At 38.2% G+C, this 18,254-nt stretch overlaps 1 long non-coding RNA gene and 1 pseudogene across 1 annotated transcript in view; one reads left to right on the forward strand and one right to left on the reverse strand.

Moving 5' to 3' along the window:
* The window catches only part of LOC141570378 (uncharacterized), a 425,177-nt gene that overhangs the window by 150,990 nt on the left and 255,933 nt on the right, over nt 1-18,254 (reverse strand). The gene's annotated exons all lie outside the window — the stretch shown is intronic.
* Nucleotides 2,977-3,952, forward strand: LOC109458255 (heterogeneous nuclear ribonucleoprotein D-like; annotated as a pseudogene).

An 18,254-nucleotide genomic window follows, 5' to 3' on the forward strand; every position in this document is an offset into this window, starting at 1 on the left:
TTCCCAGACAAGAAAAAGATAAAAGAGTTCATTATCACCAAACCAGTATTACAAGGAATGTTAGAGGGACTTCAAGATGGAAATAAATAAATAAAAAATAATAAAAAATGTGAATAATAAAATGGTAATAACTATATATCTATCAACAATTGCTTTCAATGTAAGTGGATTAAATGCTCCAATAAAAAACACAGGGTGGCTGAATGGATAAGAAAATAAAACTCTTACATATGCTGCCTACAGAGACTCACCAGATTGAAAGACACACAGAGATTTAAAGGGGTGGAGAAATACTTCATGAAAATGGAAACAAACAAACAAAGCAAAGGCTGGGGTAGCAATGTTTATATCAGACAAAACAGACTTTAAAACAAAGGCTATAACAAGATGCAAAGAAGGACCCAGTAATCCCACTTCTTGATATTTATCCAAAGAAACCCAAAATGCTACTTCAATGGGATGTGTGCATCCATATGTTCATTGAAGCATTGTTTACAATGGACAATATGTGGAGACAGCCTGGGTGTCCATCTATAGAAGAATGGAAAAAGAGTAGGTTGTACATATATACAGTGGAATATTGCTCAGCTAGGGAAGAGAATCAGTTTTTGCAATCTGCATCGGTATTGATGGAGGATGTCATGCTGAGTGGAGTATGTCAGACAGTGAAAGAAAGATGCATTGTGAATTTGCTTATATGTGGAATCTAAAGAACAGAATAAACAAACAAAACAGAAACAGACTCACAGATATAGAAAACATTTTGATGGTTGCCAGATAGGAGGGGGATTGGTGAAAAAGGGGACGGGATTAAGAGGTACAAATTAGTTGTTACACAGTATTCATGGGTATGTAGGGTATAGCACAAGGAGTATAGTCAATAATACTGTAATAACTACATATGGTATCAGATGGGTAGTAGATTAATCAGGTTGATAGGTGGGAGGGAATTTGGGGGGCAGGGTGAAAAAGGTGAAGGGAATTAAGAAGTACAGATTGGTAGTTGCATAATAATCATGGGGATGTAAAGTAAAGCATTGGGAATATAGTCAATAATATAATAACTATGCATAGTGCCAGGTGGGTACTAGAGTAATCAGGGAGATCACTTCTTAAATTATATAAATGTCTAACCATATGCTGCACACTTGAAATTAATATAAATAATATTGAATATCAACTATAACTGAAACATTAAAAATGGGGTGGGGGAAAAGATGAAGGGTAATAAGTCATCCAAATTTCCAAGTACAAAACAGATAAGTCATGAGAATGTAGTGTACAGTATAGGGAATATAGTCAATAATATTGTGACAGCAAGGTATGGTGTCAGATGATTGCTGGACTTATCATGGTGATCACTTCTTTAGGTAGATAAGTGTTGAATAACTAATGTGTACACCTGAAACTAATATAATATTGTATGCTATCTATATTTTTAATAAAAATGTAAAAAAAAAGAAAAAAAGAAAGAAAGGGTAAGCATTAGAGGCAATACATATGACCTCATTTAACATCCTGAGTTCTATGTGTTGACTAATGCCAGGAATTCCTTTCCCATTCTCAAACTGGATGTTTGGTGGAACTGGGCATATATTTCACCATGAGGGAGATTTCTCTTGGAACATTAAGTGTAAAAAGGAATATCACCACTATGACTGTAGCCTCTTGAGACAGCTTGCTGTGTTTGCATAATTTTATAAGAAACTAGGTGTCAGGGAAGAACTAAAAATGTTTTTGTCTAGTAGACAACCAGATAAGTATGGCTATCATTTCTACTATAATCCACTGGATCCAAGTTCGAAAGCTCCACTTGTAACTGAACAACTATAAAGGAGAGGGATGCCCAAACAAGAAAATTTGGGGCACATATAGAAGCCAATAGTAACTGACAAAACCTATGCTATTTGCCAATTTGCCAATCTCTTCAACACAAACCTATAGAGAGTTAGCTGGTCTGGTAGTCTTTTGGTATCTTACAAGTAGCATACCCAATACTACTGTATTTTTCTTAGCCCTGGCTAAGCTACTAGGCATCTATAAATCAGGAAAATGGAACATGAGAAATTCAGGGAAGTTTTCAAACGATATGAATTTGAGATTGAATAGTACAATACTCTAATTTGACGATTTTCATTTGACCCTAGCAGATGGGTGAATAGGTTGATGGTTAGAACAAGGATACCTGAATGGATCCAAACTTGGGTGCTGACTTGACCTGAGATGATTCTCTACTCAGCCTCTTCTATCTCCCGATGATGATAAAAAAGTAATGCCTGGCTCCTTCCTGAAAAAGAAAGATAGTCTACCTCATTCCCAAGGGGTAATGGCAGACCTTGATTGGTTGTGTGGGAAACCATCCAAGGTCACAAAGTGTGTTGATGGTTGAGGAAGAATTAAGAACTCAATGTCCTATGGTATTTTGGATTTAGACAAGTTGCTAGCCTTTTCTTAGATTCTCCCAACCAGAGACTCACAGTGCAACTGATTTTCATGTTAGATCTCTCATTTATAACCATCCTCCCCAGGTTTTCCATAACAATCTCCCCACACAACCAAATAAAAAATGCATATTGTTTTGTTGTTGATGATGATTTGTTCACATCCCTGGGTTGTTAACCCATCCACTGTACGTTAATGGCTTTCAATTTTTAAAGAAGGTATTCGTATCTGCTTTAGGAAATACTATTATTATACTGAATGATACGTGGGTAAAGAAAGCAGCCCTGCTATGTTCTGGCACTGCATGACAAGTTTTGTTCAATTATTTTATGTCGTGAAAATTTTAGTTCAGCATAGGTCCCATCGTAGAATAACTATTTTTCTCAATAAAAATGTAAAATGTTAGATATAAAGAGTTTTATGCACTCTTCTGCCACCTTTCTATTTTATTTTAATTTTTTTCCTTCCATCACCATATATTTTTCCCCTGAACCCTCTTCCACCACCCTCCACCTCCCTTACCACCACCTTTTTAAATCCAGCTCCATACAACGCTCGAGCTGCAGCTGCCAAGACTCAGGCTATGTTCCAACCCCACCCACCCACAACTCGCACCATCGTGGAGGACAGGAACCAGGACAGCAAAACAGAGGAATTAGCAGAGAGATCCAAAATCAATGCGAGCAAGAATCAACAGGATGATGGTAAAATGTTTATTGGAAGCTTGAGCTCAGATACAAGCAAGAAAGGTCTGACTGAGTATTTGTCTCGATTTGGGGAATTTGTAAATTGCACAATTACAACAGATCTGTCACAGCAAGATCCAGAGGATCCGGATTTGTGCTTTTTAAAGATGCTGTTAGTGTTGATAAGGTTCTGGAACTGAAGAAACACAAACTGGATGGCAAATGATAGACCCCAAAAGGGCCAAAGCTTTAAAAAGGGAGGAATCCCCCAAAAAGGTTTTTGTGGGTGGGTCGAGCCCAGGTACTTCTGAAGAATAAATTAAAGAATATTGTATGGCCTTTGGACAGATTGAAAATATTGAACTTCCCATGGATACAAAAACAAATGAAAGAAGAGGATTTTGTTTTATCACATATAGAGATGAAGAGCCAGTAAAGAAATTGCTAGAAAGTAGATATCCTCAAGTTGGTTCTGGGCAGTGTGAAATCAAAGTTGCACAACCCAAAGAGGTAAACAGGCAGCAACAGCAACAACAAAAATGAGGAAGCAGTGCTACAGCTGGTGGAGGAGGTGGTGCTAGGGGTCATGGCCAAAACTGGAACCAAGGATTTAATAACTATTATGATTAAGGATATGGAAATTACAATAGTGCCTGTGGTGGTGATCAAAACTATAGTAGCTGTGGCGGCTATGATTACACGGTGTATAACTGTGGGAACTATGACAGGAACAGGGATATGCAGACTGCAGTGGCCAACAGAGCACTTACGGCAAGGTGTCTTGAGCAGGTGGCAATCACCAAAACAATTACCAGCCATACTAAAGAGGACACTGGGGAGAAAACAGGAGATTGCTAAAGTAACTTATCTGGCAGGACAGCATTCAAGATTGGTCCTCTGTTGATCTAAGATGATGATTTTGTAAAAGACTTTCCGGTGTACAAGACACAACTGTATCCAACTATATATAGCCACCAATTAGTTTTGTTTGTTTTTACTTTATCTTTTGATATCTGACTCAAGATGGTTTTGTGATTATATAAATTTTATTTGTCTGATGTCATCTTAAACCTCAAATAAATGCTTCCTTGTGTGAAAAAAAATAAATAAAAATAGTTTTACTCATTCCTTCAGTAAATATTTGTTGAGAACCTACTATGTGCCAAAGCTCTTGGTATTAGAATGTGAACCAAACAAAGCTCCCACTCTCGTAGGGCTTATATCCTATGAAAGGAGACAGACAATAAACAAATAAGTATGTAATGTGTCAGGTGGTGATGAGTGATACGAACAAAATCAAGGTAAGAGTAGAGAGTGTGGGGCAGGTTTGGGGAAAGATTAAAGCAGCTGGGCTATTTTAGATCAGGTAGGGAGGGGAAACTCCAATGATTAGATAACATTTGAGCAGAGATACAAAGGAAGCAAAGGATCAGGCACTGTGGATAGAGGAAAAGACAGCAGCAGATGGGTCAGAGAGCTTGCCATCCGGAGACAAGATCTACAGGGACGTGTAGGCAACAGTAATGATAAAGATGAACTGAGACGTTAAGGAAACTGACCAGACTGGGAGGTTTATGGGAGGAGCTGGGGCAAGGCTGGGTTCCTTGAACTCTATGGTCTTAACTTCCTTTTTATAAAACTCAATGGTTCTAACTTCCTGTCTCCCTGCCTCAAATGCCCTCCATCTTGGCACACAAGCCAGAATGTGCACATGGCTTGCCAGGTCTGCACACTCTGACGCTGTTGCAGCACTTTTTCCTTTTGTATTTTTTTTCTTTTTCCTTTTCCTGAATAAATCCTTTTCGTGATGGACTACCTAGTTGATGTTACTGTTCACTCGACAGTAAGAACATTGTATTTTATAGAAAAGTCACTACAAATTCTGAGCAGAGGAGTAACTTGTTTGGACTTAGATTTTCAAAGGATCACCATAGCTATGGGAAGAGTCTTTACTGGGGGACCAAGATGGAAATTGAGGAACCAATTAGGAAACGCTAGAAACAAAAAACATTCAAATGGAATATAGCTAGCATTTATGAGGTAATCAATTAAAAAAGCATTTATTTACAGATTTTGCTGTGCACAAATAGTCTGTGCAGTGTTAGTGATTGACAGAAAAGTAAAGGAAATTTAAGTAGGTACACCCACTGTATTGCTGTAAGTTGAAAAGAAATTATTATTTCCATTTTTTTAAAAAAAATGCAAAAATGTCAAAAGGGCAGGTAAATAACAAAAACTACAAATCAAATCAAATCAAATTAAATCATTAGGAAGTCCCAGCTTCCACAATTTCTCATCTCACAATTCATAAACAGAGGACAACTCCAACAGGATTACCTCCTTATACTTCAAAAAGTCATTCTCTGAGCCATTGCTTGACTTATGTTATTTCCTCTTTCTGGAACATCCTTCTAACTCTGTTCCTCTAATTAATGCCTACAACTTCATTTAAATCCCTCGTAAGACTCATTTTCACTGGTACATTTTCTGTGATTAATGTCCCCACCTGCTGAGCATACCTCCTACTTTGCAAGCATAAGTACTAAAGGAAAAGGCAATTTGTGCAACATTGTACATTAGGTGAGAGGCAGCAGAGTAACATGATTCAACTGCAGGCTGCACAACCACAAATCGGAATGTTAATCTACCTCAACTGTGTGACCTTGTGCAAGACTTCTAACCCCTCTAACTTTGCTTTCCTTTACACAATGAGAAGAATAATGCCTACTCCATATGTGTGTTGTGAAAATTGATTAGATAAACATCATCACCATCATGCATTAGACACTTAAACCTGGGTCCAGAGTCCAAATTCTTAATCATTCCCCACATTGTTTCTGTAATGACATTTATAAAACACCCAGTCCAATGTCTGATACATAGTAGATACAAATAAGAATTGTCTTTTCATTTTCACTTATCTTCCCTTATTGTACTATTTATCATTTGCTGCTAAATAAATGGACAATTTGTGGCAGGCCACTTTTCTAGGCTTCTTCACTGGGACTGAAAAAGTAGTGTACACAATGGAAAAACATGTTTTTAATCAACCAATTAGTGATACATTTAGTAAACTGACAAGGTTTGCCATGAAGTAAACATTGACAGTAACAATGCTGCAATATATTTAACTTCATTTGTGAAAACATTGCTGTCCTGCGGGAGACCCTGCTCGCTCCGCCATTTGTTGTGCGGGGTGGCCTGCGGGGTCTTTGGTCCCGCTCTCCACATAAGAACGCAGGATATGGTGAGGCCAAAAAGGAACACCCATGGAGCCATAGGTAGGGGAGTCATACCACTATGGTCTCACTGGAGGCTGGGCCCACTGGACGCGTGACCTGCCGTCCGCCTTTCCTCCAACCGACCAACGACTCTCCTCCACTCTCCTCAACTCTGTTCCTCTCCTCTCTTCCACTCTCCTCGGCTCTGCTCGGCTCCTCAGCAGTCCTCGGCTCTTCTCCGTAGCCGCAGCAGTTATACCAGTAGCCAATCGGCTAACCGGCCACAGCCAACGGCCAATCAGCCACAGCCGACGGCCATCCACCACCCGAACCAGCACCCTTCCATGTGAGGCCGAGAGCCTGTAAACTACTTTCTGGGGCTCTGTCCCCACGTTTGCTAAGTGCCTATACTTCCTTAAACCCCCATCCCAGAATTGATCAGATGATGTAGCGATACAAAGTGACATTCACAATAAAAAATTACCTGCCAAAGAAATAGCCAAACAATCCATCATGCAGCTGCTTCTAACCTCAACTAACATGTCAGTGCTTCCCAGAAACCCTATAATTTTCTCTTCCTATATTCCACTTAATATTTCCAATATTTTTTTAAAAATCTTCCACCACCTATGACTTCTCCCTTTATTTTTAGCAAGATATATTTCTTCCACATGACGAGGAAATCCAAGTGGATCAGGTAGTAACACTTCCATTCCTGCCCCCTTTATAAACAATCTTTTCCTCACTGGAAAAGGAATCTCTCCCTCTCTCATCCCATGAAAGCTAAATCCTCTTCCCCTGCACCATTATCCCAGCTCCCAACCCACTCCAAGGATTTCACCTCATCTGTTATTCCCTTCCTTACCTGGGTCCCAACCTCTTCTTTCTGTTTGCCCTTTCTACTGAGTCTGCAAACTTTCAAACTGCTACTCTCCTATCGAAATCAAAACCAAAGACCTTTACCTTGACCTTCTCCCTTTCTCTCTTTTTCTCTCTCTGCCAAATTTCTAGAAATAGAGCCTACATGTGCCATCTCCATTTTCTCCATTTAACATTATTGAAGCTGCTTCTGCCAAGGGAACTGACAGTATTCTTGTTGCAAACTGTTTCTGTCCTTCTCCCTCCTTGACATTAATGTAGCATTTGGCATTAACCATTCCTTCTTCTTTAACGTTATCTGACTTCTATTACTTTTCTCTGATTTCTCTGTCTTCATCTCCTTTGACAACTCTCTTTCTCTCCTAATCTCTACATTTATGTCTGAAGACACTCTTTTCCCATCAGACAACTCCCCTCTGGTGATCTCATTTTTTCCATGCATGAACCACCATCTATGCTAAAGATTGGCACGTGCTTATCACTAACTCTGATCTCTGTTGAGCTCCAATCTACAAATCCATCTGCCAACGACAGATGCAGCAGGTAACTGGCTAGCTCCAGCTCAGTGTATTCAAGGTTCCTCTTTTACTTGTGATTCTCAACCTGTTCCACTTCCCCTGTAACCAATCTTAACAATGGGGCCATATTCATTCTATAACCAATACCGGAAACTTCCAAGTCACCTTTGGCCCACCTCACCACAATCCTAAGGTTCAGAGGAAACAAGGATTTCAGACTGTCTATGCTTCATCAAGAGAGCTGGCAACAGAGGCTCTGAGGCAATCACAAGCGGGCCATGGCAGAAGAAACTGCAGGAAATTCAGCAAACTCTCTTCACAGAAGAGACTTTCTTCTCATAATTTATCCTCTGTTCTCCTCATCTTTTCTTCAAATTCCATGCCCTTGAGAATGACTGTGCTTATTTATAACATTTCCTCATGGCACTTGTCACAACTGTAATTATTTCTGCAGTGATTTAATACCTCTATTTCACTAAAGGTTCATATAGGTAACACATCTGACTTGCTTACACTTCATAAATTCTCAATATTTTTAAATGAATGCATAATTCTCTATCAATTGCCTATGTTTAATTAACTATGGACTCATCCAGTGAGGTTTTTTTGTTTTTGTTTTTTATTTCAATTATTGTTTTATTCAGCTCTATAATTTCCATTTTGTTCCTTTTTATAACTTTTGTATCTTGGATGAGATGTCTAATTTTTCATTTATCTCAAGAGAATTTGTAATTGATGGTTGAAGCATTTTCACAATGGCTGCTTTAAAATTCTTGTCAGAAAATTCCATCATCTGTTTCACCTTGGTATTGACAGCCGTGTATTGTCTTTTCTCATTCAAGTTGTGTTTTTGGTGTGTTTTTTTATCATATCCTAGAGCTTTTGTCTACTATGTTAGGAACCTCTGGGTCCTACTTGAATCATTTACATACCAGTCCCCTGCTTAGGTATATAACGTATGGAATGGGTCTTGGCCTATATCTGTGGACTCTGGTTCCAATGGCAGTTTAATTTTTAGCACCTTAGAAGTGTTATTTTGGTTGGTTTGGTCTATTTGATACGACAAGGGTGTCCCCTGGCATCGGTGCTACCTGAGGAAATTGGAGTTTCCTTAGGAAGGACACTGGAGGTCTTTCAGTAGGAGAGGATTGTGCTGGGATCCTCTTACTGGTAACTCCTGGTTATCCTGTGTCTCTGAGTGGAGAATAAGTCTCCCAGGGAAGAAGAGTCTACCTGGGACCAGGCCACCAGCATAGCTGAATCTTCCCCGCCCAATCAACCTGCTCGTCTAAATACCTCTCTATAAAATGAACAGTCTTGGACCCATGGGGAAGAAGCACCTTCCCTGATTTCCGGTGGGGCTCACAATTGATCTCCTTGTGGGTGGTGTCCCTTTCCCTTGACGTTGTCAGAGGTAGTCTCATTCTATCTGGGGACAGGAGAAGGAGGAGCACAGCTGAGCTGCCTTCTGTTGCCGGTTCCACAGTCTGGAAATCCTGGACCAAAACATGATCCTCTGCTGGGGAAAGAAACTCAAGATACTGTGCCACCATGCCAGGCCTCAAACCCTGGGAACCCAAACCAGCTCACTTTCTTAACACCTTTCAGGGTCATCCATCATTGTCTCTTGTACCATTTCTAGCTTTATAGTTGTGCTTAGCAGGAAAGAGCTGGGGGGAAATGGCTCTACGCCAGCTTGTCTTCCAGAAGTCTCACCACTGCTCTTAGTAATTATTAACTATTTTCTTTTCTATGAGAATAAATATCAAATATCATTGAGCATTCTGGTCCTCTCAACCACATAATGTGCACGCTAGTCAGTGGCCATAGTATAGTATTCCTCCACTTCCTGTTATTTACAATAGATATCCGTCATGTTCCCCAAGATATGGTCTAAAATACACTGATCAGAAATTCACTGTCCGGAATTATCAGGGGCCCGATATTAAGTGATTGACTGTTATAGACTCTGGAGCTGACTTTGCGTCAACTTTGCCTGAAATGTACAGACTCAGTGGTTAGGTTCTAGTCTCCGAGCCTGACTGAGATTTTATATTTATCTTTAACATAATTCAATGAGTGCCAAGTACTTTTCTAGAAGACGGTGAAAGAGCAGTGAAAAAAACAAAGACCCATCTCCCACTGGATTTACATTCTAGTAACAAGGACGTAACTAGTAAATGGTTAACTATATCAAATGTTAGTTATTGAAACTAACTAGTCAAAAGGTGAGGAGACAGAACAGGCGTAAGAATTTGTTATTTAATGTTTCATGTGCTCAGGAAATGCCTCTCTGAGAAGATGATATTAGTGTGAGCCAAGCAGTTATGCAAGAGAAGATAATTCCAAAGGGAATAAATTTACAGTCACAAGGGAAAAAGGCACGGCGAGCTCAATGTGGCTGAAACAGAGCACTTTAGGAGGAGACCAGTAGGATGGGAGGTTGGAGAATAAAGGGGAAGCCAACCAGCTAAGAATTTTTATCAACTTTCTAGTGACACACTATATTTCTAGACATTTGGATGTTTGGTATTTCCAGAAGCCCTCAAACTATTCTGTGGATCATATCATGCCATGTAGATTCTGACTCAGTAGCCTTAAGATATAATCCAGCAACTGATATTTTTACATTGTCTGGGTGGTTCTAATGCACTGACTAGTTTGATAATCATTACTCTAGACTTGAATTGTCCAACCCAGTAACCACCAGCCACATGCAGCTAGAGCCACTGAATAATTGAATTTTAAGTTTTATTTAATTTTACTTAATTTGAACTTTTAAAACTGATATTGAGAGTTCAGGTACTGGTAGATGTCTAAGTACTTTTGTACTTTGGGTATGTAAATCTACCTGTTGAATTGTAAGTTTTAAGAAATTAAGTACTGTGTTTCCCCGAAAATAAGACCTAATCAGAAAATAAGCCCCAGCAGATTTTTCAGGATGACATTCCCTCAACATAAGCCCTAATGTGTATTTTGGAGCACAACTCAATATAAGACCTGGTCTTATTTTCAGGGAAACATGGTACTTCAATGAAAATTTTGCATCTAAATTGTTATAATTATTGAATGTGCTATAAGTATAGAATACACATCAGATTTCAAACGTAGAGCATTGAAAGGGGTGAAGAAATCTCATAAATAATTTTTATATTGATTACATGTTGAAATGATATTTTGGGTAAATGACATTAAATAAAATATATTTAAAATTATACATTAAATATACGTACACATAATATATTTAAATTAATTTTACCTGTTTCTTTTTATTTTTATATGGCTACTAAAAATTATTAAATGATCTATGTGGCTAGCATTATATTTCAATTGGACAGCAGTGCCTTAGATAAAGTTCACCAATATTTTCATCCTTGTGTTGACTTTTCCAAAACAAAATTGTGAAGCTGGGAGAGAGCTAGAGAATGCCAGAATTAATGGAAGTTTTTCTCAGGTAATTGATTGATATGATAAATATTGTATCAATTTACAATGGAAGCATTTTCAGAACTATTTGTATTAGAATCTAACCAATTCCTAGATCATTGAAAAGACTGAATTTCTCACCATTTTCCTCAATATTTGGCTTTTTTTTTTTTTTTAGTAGATAGACCCACTACTTTATTAATGTTTAAAACTAGAATGGGGAGATGAATGGTCTCAAGGATCATATGTTTGTCAACTCTGTATAATCTTTCCTTTTTATTTTCTGTGTTTTCTGACTTTTGACACATGGGGCTTTGCTAATTCTGGAAAGACTGACCCTCTCAGGGCTACCTAATTCCCAGAGATAGCAAAAACCGGCCTAAGAGTGTGCCCCTCATATGCAAACTAACCTACTCAGAACCCTCCCCACCCTCAACCTTCTCTGAGCTCTTACTCTCTGGACCATTATTCTCCTGCACGGTTCACACCATAACCAGGTATCAAACAGTGAGAAACAGCCCCTATGCCTCTGAGCCCACCAAAATTATCCAAACTAGCAAATCCTAAATTTGCTTTACCCTGCCTCATTCATTGTTCTCACAAAAACAATAAAAGTTCTTCCCCTTGTGCCCTCTGACCCCTGACCAACTCCAGTGCTTCCCAACTGGGTCCTGTGTGGTGTTGTGTGCCCCCTCCTACTGTGAACCATGACTAACAAACTATCCTTTCAGTGCAGTTGTCTCCTCACCTGTTAGTCTCACCATATGTGAAAAATAATAAAACCTACATTTTTAAAATACAGCCCTTTGTCAAATATCTGCTGCGAAAATCGTTCCTGGTTGTGCAAAAGAAACAGGGTCCAGTTGGGACTCCCATAGTAGAGGCCTTGCATCGTCCCCAGCCTCACCTTTTCCTTGACCTATAGCTTCAGAATGTCTCCTGTCCCAGTTCCCTGTTTTGGAAAATTACCCTGAAACTTACGATTAATACCTTTAGGCTTATTGATCACAATCTCTATGGTCTAGCATTTTTTTCCAGGCTCCTCCCATCGTTGTTCCTGGGTTGCTGATTCCACCAGAGAATCACATTGCTGGAGAGAAGGCTCCATGCAGACCCCCGGAACCATCACACAGAGGTTTCTGGAGGAGCACCCAGATTGTACCTTAAAAAGCTGGTCTGAGAATGTGAAGGCAGTTTTTGAAGATGTTAACCTGCTGCCTTCTCAGACCACTGGCGCTCTGACAGTAGACGCTTATTGTAAATAGCCCAACCACTGTGTGTTGGTCTATTGGCTGCGAGGCTCAGGCAGCAGGAATGCTGGACTCTGTTGCCTTCCGCTGTGGATGGACAACATGATACAATCTTGTTTTTGACTTACTTGTACCAGAAAGTATGTTGCCTTATATTGTGGTTGGTCTTGTAAACTTTATTTTCACTCTAGATCATCAGCTTTTGGAAAATTTGGGCCATCTCTTAGGTGTCTCCATATGTCCCAAATCCTTAGTACACAAAGTACCCTGCATGTTACAGGTTCAAAAGTGTAAGACTAACTATAAACTAGTTAACCAAATGAATGCTATAACTGCCAATGTCTCTGATGTGCTTAGTTTCTTTTCATCCTGGCTCCCTCATTTACTAAATAAATAAATAACAAATGACCTCAAGATTAGACCATAGGCAACTATGTAAATTAACCTTGACTTGAACAACTAAAAAACTGCTGTGATTAAATTTTTTTTCTGCAACAGCTTCACTCTAAAAAACAAAACAAAACAAACAAACAACAACAAAAAAAAACCACTTTTGTGACTAATACAGTTTGTTTCAATTACCCAATTTGTCCAACACAATAAAAATTGAATTGTGCTCTGAAAGGGAAAATTCACATTTGAAAACACAACAACGTGTTAGTGAATATCCTAAAATCTCTAGATTCTTAATTTATAGATATTCTATTTCTGATGTATAAGTATGTCTTATAACTATGGTTTTGAGTGCCACAGACCTCTTGGATATTTAAAAACTATAGAATCTTTCACAAGAGGGAAAATTGCACAAATGCACGTAAATGGAACATTAAGACTGTATAATTTTGGTGGATTCACACACATGGTGAAGCCCATTCATGAGCTCTATAGGAGTCAGTGTTTTCAGGTTAAAGGCAGGGCAAGTTAACTATATTTCCAATCATTAAAGTGAAAAAAAAAAAAAAGAACGATTTCTGGTTATAACTTAGTATCTAACTGAGGTAATGAACTGAACACCTATTAAAGCACCTAAAGAGAATAGACTTCTGAAATGTTTCTGCCCAATTTGCTTTGCTGGGTAGGTTAGATATATCCATCTCCTTATATAAGAATTGTATTGTATATTATATGTTGCAATACCAAGGTAATAGCTCTAGTTTTAAATAGATACAAAAGTATAGGTGTTGCCATGATACACAAAGGCATGTACAGATAGATCTATTTCCATAATAGACACAGACACGTGCACACACACAAACACATACACACAACTTGATCCCGAATCATATATATAAATTTTTCAATAGAATCTTCTGCCATTATTAGCCTTCAAAAACCTTTAAATGGCAAACAAATAACATGATAAAAATGGGAAAAAAAGAATTTTTAGCATGGGTTATTTCCTACATATGAAATATTTTTGGCATAAATAAACTAGAACTTCATTCCCAAAGTGTAAGTCAATCTAAATTGTATCATTTATTGCAAACACAATTCCTCAATTCTGACTTAGAAAGCTTAAATTTGAGCTGATAGAGAAGCTAATGAAACAAAATCTAAATTCAAAGAAAGTATACATATATATATATATATATATATATATATATATATATATGTTTTATATGATATATCCTATATAGTGTATGTATATGTACTATGCTTCCCCGAAAATAAGACCTAGCTGGACAATCAGCTCTAATGCGTATTTTGGAGCAAAAATTAACATAAGACCCAGTATTATATTACATTATATTATATAAGACCCAGTCTTATATTATAGCAAAATAAAACTGGGTCTTAAAGAAAAACAAACAAAAAAAACTGGGTCTTATATTAATTTTTGCTCCAAAAGATGCATTACAGCTGATTGTCTGGCTAGGTCTTATTTTCGGGGAAACATGGTATTTATGTTTAATGTCTTTGCCATACATATGTCATATTTCACACACACACACACACAGCATATAGATAGATAGATAGATAGATAGATAGATAGCTAGATAGATAGATAGATAGATAGATAGATATGCAGGAAACTGTAGGCTCCAAATACAAAAAACAACCAGATTCTGAGATCATAATCAGAAAATACCACCTTATGAATTTGAGACATATAATAGGTTAAACTGGTCATATTGTTACTATAGACAGAAAGAATAAGCCTATGGGGAGAGACGGGGGGGGGGGAAGGGGGAGAAAGGAAGGAGGAAGTGCAGAAAAAGAAAGAAGGGAGGAGATGAGATTATCCATAAGAAAAAGTGCAATCACCAGACCGGCCAGAACTAGATTTCAGTGGCCAGGAGCAGATCCAGGACACCATCTTGTCCCTCAAGGTGAACTTTAGCTAATCATAATAGTTCATAATACTATTAGCATTGCGGTCTGGGAAAATCTCCAGCCCCTGTGTCGTCATGACAGTTCTGACAAGAGCCAAGTAAAGACAAGGGAATCCTACCTCCCGACAGGAAGGAGTGGTCAGTGAGGACCAGCCTAGGAATGCCTATAACGCCACCCCTAAATCTTGACTATTTCACACTCTCATTTTAGAATAGATTCCCAACCCCCATTTTTTTTGGGGGGGTAGTTGCTCTTCTCCAGTCCTCCCCACACTCCTTTCTTGAGAGTATATGTCTGCCTTTTAATAAATCTGCTGCTTTCTTGACTTATTCAGCGTGTTCCTGAATTCTTTCCTCTGACATACACCAAGAACCCAGCAACAATATGAAAGAGTGATACACTCTACTTGGCAATGTGTAAGGCAAAACTCTTCTTAAAATGGTTTCTAAGGAAAGAATCAAAGGGGAAAATAATAGATATTTAAACAGATGCTTTCATTAGAACATTATCTATACTAATGAAATTTTAGGAAGAATCTAAATGTCCACCACTAAGATGTAATAAATTATGACATTGCTGTATATAGAACAATATTCATCAATTAAAAAATAATTACAGAAAAACATGTGTTACCATAGGAAAATACACTAATCAAAATACAATTAAAAACAGTGCATAAAATAGGTTCAACATATCATTTTTACAAGAAAAACAATATGTAAGAAAATATTCTCAATTATTGTTTCAGATATTGAAAATGTTTATTGTTTTCCTGTATTCTTACATCAAACGTAGGTTTTCATTATAATAGATGAAAAACAATAAATAGTATTTTATAAAATGTAATTGCATACTAAGAAATCATTTTTTTATAATGAGACTAAAGCACATTTTTCAAATATAAAGAATAGGTTTGTCTTTTAAACGGCATCAAAATTGGACTACTGTTAAGGTAAACGATGATATAATAATATCCAATTTGTCTAGAAAATGTTTTCCTAACAGAATATGGTAGTTACTGTGTAAAGCTGGAGGACATAAAGAGAGCTAGAGCTGACCATTTTATAAGTGATTCACCAGGGCTGTCAAAAGAAAGGCGGTGTTTCAGGGGTCTGCGTGATTCAGGAAACAGGAAGGTACACAACATTGGAGGAAGCAGCCAGTCCAGATTAAATGTCCTGCAAAAGAGCAGAAGTCCCTTTGCTCACTGACTGCACTTCTGATTAATCACTTGATTGCCCTTGTATCTTGATGAAAGAAAGCACGGGCCCATGAGATAAGAGAATGATGGTCAGCCCAGAGAAAGCACGACCCTGCCTCCCCAGCACACCGCAGCTATACATTCAAAAGCTGACATGCATGTATAAATCATTTCTTGTAAGTTTTTGTTTTTGTCTTTGTTTTGGTGCCATATAACCCTCTGTGTAGTCTGATTATCCATAAGTGAACAGGAAAAACAAAATGTGTTTCTGAGCCAGAGAAATCAATAACCTGGGTGTCATTACCAAGTTGTATCTAGAGATCAGTAAATAGAACTGGGAAAGCCAGCCTCTGGGCCTTTCTTTACCAATGCCTCTAAACATTTCAACTAGAACAAAGCCAGTAGCTCAATTTACAAATTCCTCATACCTTAGCATTTTTCTCCAAAGCGTAAGTTGTCCTGCTTGCCTCTTGGTTTGACTAATGACAAGAACTGTAAACGTAAATACCGGGAGTGCCAAAAAAAATGTATACACGAGGACACTTTGGTCAACGTTGCTCAAGCAGTAGTTCACCGTAATCAGAAGTGTCTGAATGCTGATGGTAACTACTTTGAGCACCTCTTTTAATTGCAGAAGTCAAACATGACTTGTATTCATCTTTTGTTATTGGTATATATTGAGTATAACAATTTTATTAGTTTTTTCCTTTCTTAGAATGTGTATACTTTTTTTGACACCCTCTGTATTATATGGATCTACTTAAGATAAAAACATGTAGACATGTAGAGAATATTTCTTAAGGCTTCATGTCTGAGTGTCTTGGGTCGGATAATATATGGGAGAGCAGGTGTCAACCTGTGTACTGAGGGCCCTCCTGTGACATATCCTTATGAACCTCCTTATCCCTATCGAAGACACAACCAAACCTTCATGCTTAAGTTTAGATGGCATATACGTTTTGTCTTAAATTTATAACTGATTAAAGAGATCTGAGAGAAACGTTCTGATTTCTAGGATCATCACATCTTCTTTGGTTAATTAAAGACCCTCATCTCCACCCCTGCTTCCAAAGTTGGAGAAAGGAAACCATTCAGAAGCTAGGCCTGCTCTGATGGATAGCAACTGGAGGGAGGAAGGTGGTACTTTACTAAGCACCATTATGCAGCTAGGAGTGAGTTTTTCATAAATTCTGTCTTGATCAGATAATACTCTTACTCAGCATTCATATCTTTCCACAAAAATCAAACCATTCAACTGAAAACCAACACAGCCTGAACAATTGTAATAGCCCTGCACTGGTCTTCTCCCTCTGTGCTTATGCTCCCCCAGCCTATCCTCCACACTGCCAATACCATCTTTTTTATTACACACACCAAACAGCCTTAGAATGTGTAATGGCTTCCCCACTGACTACAGAATACAATCTCAATTCCTTGATATGGTATATAGGAATTTTCATAATCAGATTCCTGTTATACACACATATGATCCTCCTAACCACTCTAATATCACACAGACACACACACACACACACACACACACACACACACACACACACCGCTAACTTACAGACCAGCATCTTCATAGTTTCCAGAAAATAATGTTTTTTGCTTTTTCCATGCCATCACCAAATGTTTCCTCTCCACCCCTTCCCATTTACTTGCCTAGCACACTCAGATTCATTCTTCAACTCAAATTCTTGCTCCATGTACTCCTCTGATTTCAGGAAGATGTAGGTCCAGTTTTCCTTATTTATCTCTTCACTTGGTACCCAACCAATTAAAGCAGCACACATTCTATCTTATAACTGTTTTCACATCTGTTAACCTGTTAAATTCTTCTCTAAATGTGGTTCTTGGACCAGCAGCATCAGCATCACCTAGAAACTTGTCAGAGATGCCCATTTGGAGGCTTTATCTCCAAATCTACTGAATCAGAAATTCTGGGAGTGGGCCCAGAAATCTGTGTTTTAACAAGAACTCCAAGTAATTGTGGTGCTCATTAAAGTTTGAGAACCACTGCTTTAGGTCATATATTAGGAATTGAGGCAAAGCAACACATAAAAGAAGTCCAACTAAGAGTGGCTTGACCCAGTGGGATTTTTGGGGGAGGTTTGTTGTTGTTGTTGTTCATTTTATTTTATTTTATTATTATTATTATTTTTTTTTTTGGGGGGGGACACATAAGATGAAGTATGGAGACAGGCAGCCCAAGGTAGTTTAAAGTTAGGAAGGACCTAAGTTCTGTGAAGCTTCCTGATCCAAAATTCTTTACATACATAGTGTTCATCTTCAGG

The sequence above is a fragment of the Rhinolophus sinicus genome, linkage group LG03 (genome assembly GCF_036562045.2).
Source record: "Rhinolophus sinicus isolate RSC01 linkage group LG03, ASM3656204v1, whole genome shotgun sequence".
Classification (NCBI taxonomy): Eukaryota; Metazoa; Chordata; class Mammalia; order Chiroptera; family Rhinolophidae; genus Rhinolophus; species Rhinolophus sinicus.